The 12,737-nt window shown below is 37.6% G+C and overlaps 1 long non-coding RNA gene across 1 annotated transcript in view; it reads left to right on the top strand.

Annotated features, from left to right (window-relative positions):
• Positions 1-471: 471 nt before the first annotated feature.
• Positions 472-12,737, top strand: part of LOC137857155 (uncharacterized) — a 59,644-nt gene continuing 47,378 nt past the window's right edge. Inside the window, exon 1 of the long non-coding RNA XR_011096994.1 lies at positions 472-1,059. This is a non-coding gene — a long non-coding RNA (uncharacterized lncRNA). The remainder of the gene's footprint in view (positions 1,060-12,737) is intronic.

The raw sequence follows: 12,737 nt of genomic DNA, 5'->3' as shown, positions 1-12,737 counted from the left end.
TTTTGTTTCCTAGGGTGAAGTTATAAAAGGGAGTGTTAATCAGTAAGCAATACGTTGATGCCTCTCATCAGTACTGCTGCAAATTAGTAACATTGATATTATGTGATACTGATGATACTATGAAATGATACAAACTTTAAGTACGATTTTGTATCGGATAATATGTCAAAAGATCTGTCATCAAATCAGCAAGTACTGTGGGGTTAGCATGCATTTCGAGTCAGCGAGCAGTTAGTACCAGCTGCCAGAAGAGGGCGCTTTGAGGTTTCTTATGAAATATTTACTTTGAAAGTTGCACTTTTTTTTTTTTTAATCATAAAATTTAATGGTTTAAATTTCAGAAAGGTAGCAGTGACTGTTACTGCTCTTTGTTAGCTTAATTCTGAAGTTGACCACATTTGCTAACAGTAAATTAAGGATGCACGCTTCTGTGGAAGGATCTTTTGTTTAGCACATGGTTCCAAGTGTGGCCATAGGAGGAGCACTAAAATTGGTTGGCTTTCAGTTCTACAGAAAAGAAAAAGGAGATACGTGTAGAATGTGCCAATATATGATTTGTCATCTTTATTTGTCAGGGTGAAGCAAATGAAGGAAGATTTAAAGAAACCCTGTATTCAGATCAATGTTTGTTTTCATGTTCAGGTACTTACCACAAAATGTGGCTAAAATGACAGAATCTACCCAATTCAGGCACTGTTTACCTTGGAAGCACTTCATGCGGTATGCCTCCACCTGCTTGCAAGGCTTCTACATGAAATGAATTTATTTTATCACTTCTTATGATCCTTCCTTTATTTTACAATACCTAGCTGTAGTCCTTGGCACCTCCAGGTCTCAACAAATCGTAGGACATTTCAGAAGGGGACACAGACAGCAAGCACTGCTACGAGGGCAAAGTTTGTCCCGTCTCTACCCGCTCACTTGAGACCAAAAGGGAAATAGAGGGGGGAAAAAAGAGGACAAAAGAAAATCCTGGAATTATCTGAGACAGGAATTCATTTCAGGTCTGCCTGCCTGCCTACCTTTTATTCCTTCAACAACCAGTTGTTTCATCCTCAGGTACGTGTGCCCTGTTGTGATGCCCTATATTTAAACTGATTTCTAAAGCGTCTCATCCATTAGTCCAGGCAGCCAATGCTATCATACAAACATCTCTAAGTAAACAAGAAAAATATTTTGACTTTTTCCCTTTGTTTTTCTTCTTTTGGGTTGTGTGCTGAAACCTATTCATCCTCCATACTTTAGCCTACCTGCCACTGCTAAGATTTCAGAAGGCAAAGACTTGCTTTTTTTTTATTTTTTATTTTTTTTTATTTTTAAATCAGGCAAAGTTACCTGGAGTTCTTCATAGTTACAAAGTAGACTGATGTAACAAAGAAATCGGTTGTGTATGGTGGGCAAAATGTGTTGGTTTTAAATATTTTTGGAGTGTTTATAGGTTAAATAAATAAATAAACGTATTCTACAAGCAAGATGCTGCAACTTAGAATGTAACATCACTGCCACCCCAAAACAAAAATTGCAAAAAATGTTTAAAAATGAGGGGAGGGCAATGCCAAAGATGTGTTAGAGTTGACCCCAAAAAATCCATGTGGGAAGGTATAATTGTGTTTTAGTAAAACCATTGTTTAATTATTAAGGAACAGGTTTATTTTGGAATATTATGAAAGCGTCTTCTTCTTTATACATATTTGAAGACAGTGAAGTGAAACACAATTCACTGATATTATTTACTTGTATGTATTTAAAGTTAATAAACGTTTGTCTAGAGTCTTGCCTTAAGCTACTAAATTGTTTCCATTTAAAATTATTCACTGTGATTCTTCACTTTTATCAATAGTTTAAAAAATCTTTTGTGATACAAAATGCTGTAATGGATCAGATGCTATTTTTTCAATCCTGTCAAAAAAAACCATTTTAACATGTAAATCTGGTACTTAAGTCCTGTCTGTGCTGGTATGAAATATCTGCCTGTTTGTAAAAATTCCAATGCTTTGGATTATATTTTTTTATGCACAACTGTATCTAACAGCAAAACAAAAGGAGTAAATCAGTGATACTTCTCTAGAACTAAGAGATAGAAACACTACCCACGCTGAATATTATCCCAAAACTTTCAAAATTTAATTGAAGAAAACATTTGGGTGCAATCTGTCCAGAGAAAAAACTGCTTTTGGATGTCTAGTAATTGGCTGTTAATGTCTCTTATTGATAAGTGGTCTTGTTTGTTCTTGACATGTTGATTTGCATTTTGAGCTTGAATTTCTCTGATTATTACTTTTTTCCAAATTTTTCACAAGAGGATTGTGTCTTAGCTTTGTGAAGAAAATTGCTTAGGGACTCTTTTTTTTTTTTTTTTTTTTTTTTCCTCCCATCTCCTAAGCCTTCCCTAATGGAGGCATTTAATCCTAATGAAAAATTGCCCTAATGTCTCTCATGTCAAACGGAAGCAGTAGGTGCTATCTGCAGTGTTATTTCAAACAAGCAAAGTAAATAAAAGAGTTTAGAAAGAGTTAGAAAAATTGTGAATTGCACTAAACACCAAGGAAAAAAAATATCTTATTGGAAGTCTGAGTCCTCAGAGCTGCTATGTTCTCGCTAGTTATGGGTTGGTTGCTCTGCATTCTCGTCTGGATGCACTGGCATCCAGACTTGCTGACAGAATCCCCCCCTTTCCCCCGAGTTGTTTCAGCTGCATGTGCTGAATCATCTGGTGGCTGCTGGCTTCTCTCTCTTCTATGAGATCACAGAGCCTTATAATACACCTCACAGGTAAGGGGAAATCACCACAAGTGTTGTATCCAGTGTTATTGTGCTGGAAATCTTGTTTTACCTCACTATAATGCAAAATTGTCACCATTTACTTATCCTCTTAAATGATTAACAACATGCCCCGTGTTATGCTCTGAGTGTGTTTAGCGTCTGTAAAATACCAAATTCCTGATTTTCTGTGGTTAGCACTACACCAGACACTACTTGACCCTTAAGCCATCTGCACCTTTCTAAAGGCTGTGACGATTTTTCACTTTTTTTTTTTTTTTTTTTTTTTACCAACCAAATAATTTCCAAGCTTTCTTATCTTGGCAAAATGATTGTAAAAATTGTTCTCCTTCAGTGTTTGCCACTCAGCTCTTGATTGCCTTGGTGTGAGGAGACAGCTAAAGTATTTCAGTCCAGGGTATTTATTCAGCATCAAACATGATGCCAAAGCAGTTGGCGCACTACTATGGTGGATATGAAGCTGCATTACAACTGGTAGGGCTTTCAAACACATTCAAATGCAACCTTCAAATGCATTCAAAAGAAGAAAATCTTTTCTTAATCACCATTTGGAGAAAAAAATAATGGACGCTCTTTAAGAAGAGTGGGGGCTGAAAAGTTGTATTTTCAGATTTCATCAAAAAAGTAGATGTGACAAAATTATAAAAGTATCAGATCAACTTAATCTTTTACAGGGAGATATATATTATCTTATATATATTCTTAAATACTAAGGAAGACCATAGAATGTTTTAGTGCTTCACACTTCTTTAAGTGAAATAAGCTAGAATCCTCTCTCTGGCTCTATCATGGTGCACAGAGGAGTTATATTGTGAAATATGACGTGAAGCATTAACCAAAGTGAAATGATGGATAAATGTGAGCATTGATAAAGTGCCAGAATACATTCCCCAAACTTCTGAGGAAGTGTTCAAGGTACCATTCTACCACCAATTATTCTAAGTCTCTTGTGGGCAAGATCCAGAGGAGCGGGTACACGGCTGAGTCTGCTTGCGGGTGCTGCAGACAGCAATAGTGCAGTACTGTGCTGAACAGCCTGAAACTTGGCACCTGTGGAAAAACTTATGAGATACTGTGATAAAATGTATTAATTACAAAACACAGCTACTAAATGATCATATTTGTTCAGGTTCTTTTCCTTCATTCTCTTATTGCGTGGTCTTGCTACTTGTGTAACTGCAGTATTCCTTAAATCTCTAAATAGAAAGTAAGGAAAAGCTTACATTGTTTTTTATTTATTTATTTTTGAAGTCTTTCTTCCATTGTTTCCCTTTTAAATAGTTTGAGATGCATATAAATATTCCTGATGATTAGGCAGTAGTGAGCCAATTCCAACATGCCTGCAAATGAAGCATTTTTAATCAGGCTTCATGTGAATTGGGCTCTATCATAAAAATTTCATGCTCAACTCACAAAAAGCTGTTTCTCATTTTAAGTAATGCTCACTCTGTTTTGTTTTCTTTTTTCTTTTTCTGCTTTTATGGGATATAAATAGCCTGGTATTGTTTGGAATAGCATAGCATAAAAATGTTTTTCCTGGCTATGTAGGACTCACGATGTGGTTTGCTTTATTATTGTATTTTATAAAAGATTTTTTTTTCTTTTTTTTTCTTTTTCTTTTTCTTTTTTTCTTCCAGAAGACTCACCCTAACACGTTCATATTTTATTTTATGAAGGAGTCCATGGCCATAGTGGTTATCCCTGATACCTTAGGCCAGACTAATGACATTATCCCTGGTTTTGACTTTAGAAACATACCTAGCCAGACTGTTGTTAGCACCTGTGTTCGGTGATATCCATTTAGAGATGCCTTCAGCTTTGCCAGCTTTGGGGAATTTGGCATCCTTCCCTTGGCAGGAGCAATTACAGCGTGGGTAGGCAGACACATTCACACCTCTGGGTGCTGCACAAACAGCTCTCAGCTGGCCCTTGCTGTCACCAGGGGAAGCAGCTCTGCCCATCCTATGTGTATTTCATATCAAAGCAGTGAGCAAGCAAAACACAATGAGGAATAGGGTTTTATTTCCTTTATATCTTTGTTTATAACCTTTATAGTGCTTTATGTCTTAATTGTAAATGAAATCCCAAATGTTCATACTGTTGCCTGCTGTCCATATTTTTTTGTTCTTGGTAATTTGTAGCCTGAAAGTTATCACAGAACACAGTTTCTTTTCTAAACTGCTAGGAAGTTATCAGAAACAATCATGAGAAGAGTATTACGGACATTTCAGAGTTTTCTATGTATATTATCACGTTTGGGAATTTAATTTTTATAGTTGGCACATCAAGTTTAAATATGTGTAATGGATTTTCTTTTTTAAATGCTGTGAGGAATCCTTGATGAATCCTTGAGGAAAACAGAAAAATATAGAGGATCTAGGGCTTTGCAGCTTGTTCAACTAACAGGGGATTGCCATGTGCACCAGGAGCACCAGCAGCATGCTCATGGCAGCAGCGATTCCAGGCAGGGTGCTGAGGAGCTGGCCATCGCCATCACCATACCAGCAAGCTGCAGGGCCTTGTCCTTGTCCAAAAGGCAGCACCTTCTCCTGTGAACATCCTTTGTGGCTGACAGTAGAAATGAGCATAATTGCTTTCTTTGGAGAAAATTCCATAAGAGCTTGAAAGACCTAAATGACTGTAGGTGTACAAAGAAAAGATGAGTGCTATTGCAGCCACTCTGAGGACCTGCTATTCAATTCCAGTTGTTTGCCTTTTGTTTTGTGTAGTGTAGGTGCCTGTTAATGTTGGTTTAGCTCTGTGCATATCAGGTGCTGTCAGAACAGGCAGGCCACTCCTGTACCTGAGAAACCTGGATAAACATTTGCATTCCTGGAGGGCCTTACTGACCTGAAGGAGGGTTGCAGGGGTATCACATCTGCTTGTGAAGGTGCGCAACTGTTGAAGGATCAGGCTTTTGGCTTTCAGTGAGAAGGGAGAATTACCTACCTTCTATCAGCTTCTATGTTTAAAACTTCTGTACTCCTAAGGCTACCATGTCACTGTCTGTGCCACTGATGATGTTCCTTCCAAGCTGGTAGGTACAGATGTGAGCTCCTGCAGCAGTAGAAATTGCTGTTGACATTGCATAATATAGAATTTGTCTGTTAATGTTCTGCATAAGATCACTTTAAGAAACCTATAGAAATATTTTTTTGTAGTGGTCTGTGATTTAAACCACAAGTATTTTTTACACGCAGAAACAGAGAATGGGAGCCCTGTCCCTTGCTGTGAAGTGTGGGCAAAGTTGGCTTCTCTGTGGGTTCAGGGTCAGGTACACAGCATCCAGGGGTTGGCAGGGTTCCTCAGGTGTTTCCTTCCATGGTTATTCACCTCAGCCAAATCCTCTTCACAGCTTGCTGCTGGGTCTTGCAAGCACTGGGGCTGGCAGATAAATGTCTGGGAGAAATGAGAAATGTACTCATCAGTGCTTGGTGCCTGCTGAAATGCACTTTGGGTGATAACCTGAGGCATTCAAGTCTGGCAGATATTGGGTAAAGATTTTGGAGGAAATAACAAGGACTTTCTTTTAAGAGTTGTTTAGTAAATGGAGTTGAATTTCTCTGCAAGGTCCTTCATTTTACTGAATGCTGGAAGCTTCACGGCAACTTCTCTAAAATAAACAAAATTATTGAGTTAAAAGAGAAAATATGAGTGCAGTTGTTGCACTAGCACTTGTATTATTTTCCTTTTAAAACAGCTTACATTATTTTTCAACCTTTACGTGCGGTGACTACTCACATTTAGAAGCATTTATCTGCCATTTAATAGCGACCACTGATATCCTGTAATCCAGAAAAAACAATCTGTGATTTTTGGAATAAAAGTGTGTAAAAACTTATCAGATTTTGAGGGCATATGAGCACTTGGTTACTTGGCTAATATAAGAAAATATGGTCTTAGATATACAAAGAATGAAAATGTAAAAATGGTATTATTTAGGTGAAAAAACTAATTGGATGGATCATCACAACAATTTTTACCTGATTTGCACAAAACCCAGAAACCCATCTCAGGAATGTAAATTTAAGTCTGTTTCAGTTTTATTCTGTTAGAAATGCACTGAGCACATTGTGATCCCAGGGTGGTTTGGATAAAACATTCCGCCTGTTTTTCATAATAATGCTCATGGAACTCAGTTATTCTTGCGCTGTATCGTTGCAAGGTCAGAGCATACAAACACCAGTTAGCAACTTGGTCTTTTTCAGACCAGAAAACTTTAAACACCAGAAATCCTAAAGGTGGGATTACTATATTGTTAATTGGCTTTTTTGTTGTAGTAGTATATTTTATTTTATTTTATTTTATTTTATTTTATTTTATTTTATTTTATTTTATTTTATTTTATTTTATTTTATTTTATTTTATTTTATTTTATTTTATTTTTGTTACCGTTGCACTTTCATAACTTCTTTTTTTTTCTTTTCTTGTAAGAAGGGAGGGTTTTGCCAGTAAATAACTGAATTGCTTAATACACTATTTGCTTCAAAGGACAGCAGGAAACAGATTCTCGTTTTCATAGAACTACTGGTGCATACTAAGGACAAAGTGCTTGCTCTGTTACTCATTAATTTCTTGGAGGGAATCACACAGAAGATATCCATTTAAAACCCAGCTCTGTTTCTATTTTCTATTAGTGCATCCTTGTACTTTAGTACTTTTAGTACAATAAGTGTCATCACTTATTCTCTGCTGAAATCTTCTGAACATCTAAAAGTATGGAAATGGATGGGTTTGTTCTGTAATCACAAGTACTGGGCACGTTCAGCAATGGTTATTTGTACCTTTAATAGTTGTGTGATAGCCTTGTGATGTTTAATTAAAACACATCTCCAAAACAGGTCTTCAGAGGATAAAAATGTGGTATTTTTAAACAGGTAGAACATACTGTGTTCCTTTTTATGAGATTTCTGTAAAGACCTAAAATTGTGGTTTCTCCTGTTTGTGGGTGTGTCTTTTTTCCTCTGAGAATGGAACAAGGGATCTGACTAGAAAGAGTTTTTTAGTTTGTTTTGTTTTTTGGTGGTTTTGTTTTTAAATTTTTGAGTTGCTAGAAAGGTGAGATAAAATGAAGAACCTGTTATAGCATAAGTCCCTTTATAAGACATACTCAGAGAATTTATTTCTGTGTTTTCAGGGTCATGTTTGCTTCTAATTTTCTCATCCAATTTGCACAGAAAATGAATATATGCCAATTATGTTAACTATTAAATTCAAGGTTTTCTATTGTTGTGAGAAGAAAGGGTTCCAGAAACCTTATAGAAAAAGTACACAAGTATTGAGCATCCTTATTATTCCATTCTGTTTTATGTACACTGTTATTTATGAATGGCTTCCTTCTAATTAGTTTTGCAATATAAAACAAGTCTCACTGATATAATAAGGATTAAAATGTACAAGTGTGGGCATTAACCATTTAGACTTAGCCAAAATCTTCTAGTTTATGTAATGGGCTATATACCACATAAAAGAATTTGGAAATATTTTACATGGTTGTTAATTCAGTTTTATGGGAAACAGCTTCAATCACTACATGAAAACCCAGATTCTGTTTCCAAGGATTCTTTTCCACTCAGACTGTGGAAAGTTTGAGTTTTGCACTCAAGCTGGCAAGAATAAAAAATAAAAATACTACAGTATGACTTTTTGCAGGACAGAGGGAGTTCTTTGTGTTTGTCAGGAAAGCTGTGGGCCTAATGTAGAATAAGGATAATCTGCTATACCCAACTACTACAAAAATAAAACGCCTCAAGTGATTTTAGTTAAGCAGGCATTTTCTGCTTCCAAATACTTCCTAAACTCAGATTCATGTTTTCCTGCTGAAGAGTGGCCAAAAATAATGTGATGGCAAAGATATATTAAGGGAAACATAAGTCTAACATGACAGCATAGTTTACACTAAGCTTACAGTTCACTTCTGCATATATATTTGTGTATGCTTACATACATAAACATGTATGTATATAGAAATACACACCAGTCTCTGCAAAGGGAGGCTGCAGACCTACTGTGATACATCCAGTGCATCTAAGTAATATACAATACGCTGAAGCCCTAAACTACGTCTTATTTCAAGAAATGAAGTACTTTGTCAGGAATTACCCAATAGCTTAATATAATATTATCAAACCTATTTTGTAAGCCGAGTTACTTAGTGCAGGATATGTTCATCTGTAGGAAGGTAAGTTTGGATGTTTCGTGGTTACCCTGTAGCACAAGTTGGCACATTGTCCCTCAGACTGCTTTGCTGGCTGTGTGAGTGTATTACCTGAGCACATGTCACCCTGGCAGTGGGGTGTTTCTGATCACCTCGGCACGTTGGGATGGATGTGGAACAATGCAGTGCATGGCTGGAGCCAGTGGTGAACATACAGGAACCTGCTGCTAGCACATGGTGCTCAGTGACATCCCTGCTAAACGTGCTGTTGTAATGGGCTGCTCATAATACAGTAAACACCTTGCTTATAAATCCTGGATCTGGGTGAAACTGGTAACTCAAGGCAAACACAGTTGTAGCAATCCTTAGCTAGCTCCAGATCTATAGGCAAAGGCTCAAGCTATGAATGGGTCCGTTTCTAACACATATGAAACAATACGCTTCAAGATAACTTAGTAAGAGATGTTTAGGTGTATCGTGTTGACCTTATTTCTTTTTTTATTCACCTTATGTCAAGGCAGTTTAACATGGCCAATACTCCCTCCCTTGATTTTCCTTCCTATACAAGCTCAATATATACCTTTGATGTAAAAAATCTGTATTCCTTTTTACAGGGCTATAAAAATGCAGGAATGCCATATAACTTGCAAAATACTCTGTCTTGTTTGACTTTATATTGCTATTTCCATCCTATTGGCCTCTCCCTCCACAAAAAATAAAAAATAAAAAAGACATTATCTTAATGAAAAACAGCTTGTTTGGAGGAACTTTTTATCTTGCTAGTAGTAATCCGGTTTGGTTTTGTGTATCAGCAAAGTGGAGACTATGATAGAGGAGAGAAATTACTCAGAGAAGTACAAAATCACTATGTTGACACACAGCATTTAGGATTGAACAACGCATCTTTTAACTGCTCTTCTAATTACTCTTTGGATATTTTAGCATCTTGAAAGTGTTAATGTTGATGGATTCTGAGACTGGAGAGGTGGAGCAAACAGGCACAGATGACCCATCCCAGCTGTTGCTGTCTTGACACTGAAGTCAATGCACAGCTTTGGAGAGCCTTTTTGCAATCTGCTTTGTTTTATTATTTGATGCAGAGAACAGAAGGCCATAAGCAGTTAGTATGCACTGTTCAATGCATGTATACTACGTCTTACTAGAATTTGGAAGTGCACATACATTCCTAGATTAAAGGAAGAAAGGTGGTGAAAGGGAAATATCATTCTCCCTGTATCCTAGGCAGGTGAAGCAAAAATTGATCGAAGTCTTGAGGTGCTCTAGAACTGGTCCCACTGAGATCCCTGAGGGAGAAAATGAAGACGCACATTCCTCTTCACACACCTCCCCCAGCTTTGCACAGGACCAGCTGCAGAATTGCAAGGAAGTATTTTTATCCAACATCCCAAAGAGAGTCTGAGTGAATTGGAAACAGACTCAGTAGAGCCTTTGACCTGAGATCGTCCTGCCACATTTGCCTCTGTCTGAATTCATAGCTTTATCCCTTACCGCACCTGTTCTCATCACATTTCTTTCCTTCTCTTTGCTGCCTTACTATTGCATGCCTGAAATTTGTACGTCATCTATTACAGAGAGGGCTACATGTTCTGCTAACTGCCCTTTCCAGTGCTAGGTGCAGTGGACTAATGAATCATTGTGCAAATTCATGTATGTGTATTGGTAATTACATTGGTAGTTTATAGCTTAGCCCAGCAGTCTGTGGCAATTTCATATATTCATAGGACAGGATTATCACATAATATCACATAAATATCACATAAATATCACATAATCCTTCTGCTATAACAGATGCAAAACACATACACTTTTTTTCTCTGCAGAACTTTGTTTTTTTCCCTTTGTATTTCTATGAGGATGACTAATGTCCTAAGCAGTCAAACAGAAAGCAGTAATGAGTCTGGGGGAGATCAAAGTATGCTCTTCCAAATCCAAGCAGTGTGAGCTGGGTGAACAAAACCAGTGGTCTTTCTTTTGCCTTAGTCTCCAATTAATTTTCACTCTCATTTGTTGTTGAAAAACTGTTTTCCTACCAATCCAGTTCACGGCCTGAAAAAAAAAAATCCATTTTGATGTCACAAATGCAATTTCAATGGGTTTAGTAAGAGTAACTACTCTTTAATGTGTCTGTCCTTTTCTGAAAGGAACTTACAGAAAGAAGTTCCTTGAACAACAGTGTCTGCAAGCCACGTCAGAACACAACCCAGGAGGAGAGGGTTATCTGGCGCTAGTGCTGTATCCTGAGATGTAAGTTGGTGCGATACTTGGCTGAACGACAGAGAAATTATGCATGATTCAAAAAAAAAAGAGTGAGTGGCAGCCAAATACTCTGATAAGAAGTCGCTGAGGTGGACTGGTAGTATTAACATTAGTATTGTGAGCAGAGAGGTTTCTTCTTTAATGCACCCTGCTGCGTTAGATGACCTCTTGAAGTCTATTTCAGCCCTGCATTTTTATGATTTCACAGCAATATCTCAGTATTTTGGCACATATTCAAGCTCCTGTTCTTTCTTTCTCTGCTCTGTGTTGTTAAGTGACTAGGGCAAAAATAAAAAGAAAAAAAGGGGGGGGGGGGGGGGTTGGTTCAAGTTCTTGCATTTTAAAAGCACAGGCTGCTGCTGCGCTCCATGAGGAGAAGGTGGGAGTGTGTTTGTGTGTGGGGTGGGTGGAAGACAGAAAAGGAGGTCCTCACAGCTCTCTCAGCCCTCCTGAGCACTGCAGGAAGAGATGATTAAGGAAATCTTATACACTGCAGGGGGCGGAAGGTAGCACAGAAGTTGCAGAATGCACTGGGATAAAGGGGGACAAGAAGATAGAGAATCATACTTCAAAAAGCAGAGGTCACAGCCACAGTGTTCCCTTCCCTATACTATCTCTCTGCCTGCCTGCCCTGTGATGGATATTTTTATAGTGCCTGCATGGGAGTGGGAGAGAGGAGGTAGGGAGGGCTCCTCTGCAAGTATAGCTGAGGATCTCTGCTATCAGATGCTGTTCCAAATTTTGATCCTCGTGAGGTTCTCACACTCTCTGGTTTTATGCGAACATTTGGTGGATTATAAGAAATGAGAAGGGCTCTCGTCTTGCCTGGCTGGTTTACTGACCTAAGGAAAACTGGCAGTGCTTGCTATCTTCTAGCACCAGTGAGAGAGTTGCTGTTCACTCCCATCTTTAACTTGTGCAGGACAGAGTAGCTGGAGCCAAATACATTGGCTACTCTATCCTGAAATGCCAACATTTCTTACCATTACCTAAATACCTAGATATGAAATAGTTGATGTACCTACTAAAGAATTTGTAAGGCACCAAACTTTTCCTTACACAGTGCTAAGTATTACACTGTGGAGAACTGAAACTGCCACTTCTCATTGGAAATGGAGCAATTTTAAAAGCCAGCTTTAAAGTTTAAAATACAGTTATTCTAATCTTGGTCTTTTATTGTCCCATCTTTTCAAGGTACTAAGTAGTATTTCAGAAAATGATCCTGTGTTATATTTGGATCCTCCATCCATGTATGCATAACACCAAAAAGCATATTAAAGATTTGTTTTAGCCAAAGACTGTTTAGTCAAATTAATTACTTCTCTAAGTGTAAACAGGAAGGTATATAAAATATGCCTGTAGGGATGAGGCCTTACATGTGTGAACCTCTAGTCCTCATTGCATCTCCTGTGACTAGAAAACCTAGTGAGAACACCTGAATGAAATAGGAAGGAACAATAGTCAGCATTGTAAATCCTAACATTTAAAAAAAAACACAATCAAGAGCTACTGATATTTATAG

This window comes from Anas acuta, chromosome 5 (genome assembly GCF_963932015.1).
Source record: "Anas acuta chromosome 5, bAnaAcu1.1, whole genome shotgun sequence".
In the NCBI taxonomy this organism is placed as follows: domain Eukaryota; kingdom Metazoa; phylum Chordata; class Aves; order Anseriformes; family Anatidae; genus Anas; species Anas acuta.
This window is presented reverse-complemented; position numbering and strand designations above follow the sequence as displayed.